Raw genomic sequence first — 1,267 nt, forward strand, 5'->3', positions numbered from 1 at the left:
TATATAATACACACACATATTTGTATATGTGCATATTCATATCTATTATATAAAAGTCAATGTCTTTATGTGTGTTTGTGTGTTACTTATACATTTGAAAACTACTGCACTGATGAAATTTCAAACACACACACACACATTGTATATGTGCATATTCATATCTATTATATAAAAGTCAATGTGCTCGTCTGTTACTTATACATTCGAAAACTACTGCACCGATCCTAATGAAATTTCAAACACAAAATCCAAACCTAAGGAGAAGAGTAATGCTGAGTGCTTCATACAATTTCATGGACCAAAATTACTGAATGGATCCTTATGATATTTGGAACTTAGATTCAATGCATAAGGGTAGGTATAATGCAGTGTGTTTTGTTTGAAAGGGGGCTTAAAGGGGGCAGAACACTCATGAAAATTCATAAATTTTCAATGTTGATGAAATTTCAACCATGAGTAATTGACACACATCAAGAAGTATTCTCAAAGTTTCCACTTTTCATGAGGATTCTAACACTCCATAATGGCGGCCTTAATTCCCAAATTTTAATCCTTTTTTATGATCCAAAACTATGCAAAAGTATTGAATGGATCTTTATGAAATTTGGAAATTATAATCTATGCATAAGGGCCATAACTCCTATGAAAATTCATATATTTTTGCTGTTGAAATTTTAACCATAGATATTACACACAAACGAAGTAATATTTCTAAGATTTCATCTTCTAAGAAGTTACAAAGACCCCTTCATGGGAACTTAACACCCACAGTTTAGTTATTTTAGTTGTACTCTTGGAAGCTGTAGGATCACCCAAGCATAAAAGATGAGGGTTATTTGTAATTCAATGGTACAACAGTGTAAGAGTTTACTTTGAGATATACTTAGATTGTGATTTCTGCAATGTGGTGCATAAATTGTCAAGTAAATGAGAGGCATCTTTGCCTCCACTGATTCAGTTGCAAAAACTCTAACATGTTTTTTTAGATGAATTTATCGTTCATTATCTCTCAACACTTTGTTACCACTAACTTCTATAGCCTCTCCATTTTCACTTATTCATTTCAAACTTCTTTGAATTTTCAATCAAATGTAATCCACACTCTCTTGAAAACATATTTCTGTAAGATGTTATCTAAAATTATGGGTAAAGAAAGTAATAGCAAAAAAATATTTGAAAATGGGGGTGGGGGTGAAATTTCCGATGGTACCACCCCACCCCGTTTTCCAAACCCCAAAAAGGGTTTTGTAGCATATTAGGTGGTCAC

At 32.6% G+C, this 1,267-nt stretch overlaps 1 protein-coding gene across 5 annotated transcripts in view; it reads left to right on the top strand.

The window, feature by feature from the left end:
* Positions 1 to 1,267, top strand: part of LOC106873009 (uncharacterized) — an 88,630-nt gene that overhangs the window by 20,412 nt on the left and 66,951 nt on the right. Inside the window, exon 1 of one of the 5 annotated variants that reach the window (XM_052966957.1) lies at positions 242 to 354. The exons of the other annotated variants lie outside the window; for them this stretch is intronic. The gene's annotated coding sequence lies outside the window, so the exon portion shown is untranslated. Of the gene's footprint in view, positions 1 to 241; positions 355 to 1,267 lie in introns of those variants that run through there. 5 annotated transcript variants of the gene reach the window in all.

The sequence above is a fragment of the Octopus bimaculoides genome, chromosome 1 (assembly GCF_001194135.2).
Source record: "Octopus bimaculoides isolate UCB-OBI-ISO-001 chromosome 1, ASM119413v2, whole genome shotgun sequence".
Classification (NCBI taxonomy): Eukaryota; Metazoa; Mollusca; class Cephalopoda; order Octopoda; family Octopodidae; genus Octopus; species Octopus bimaculoides.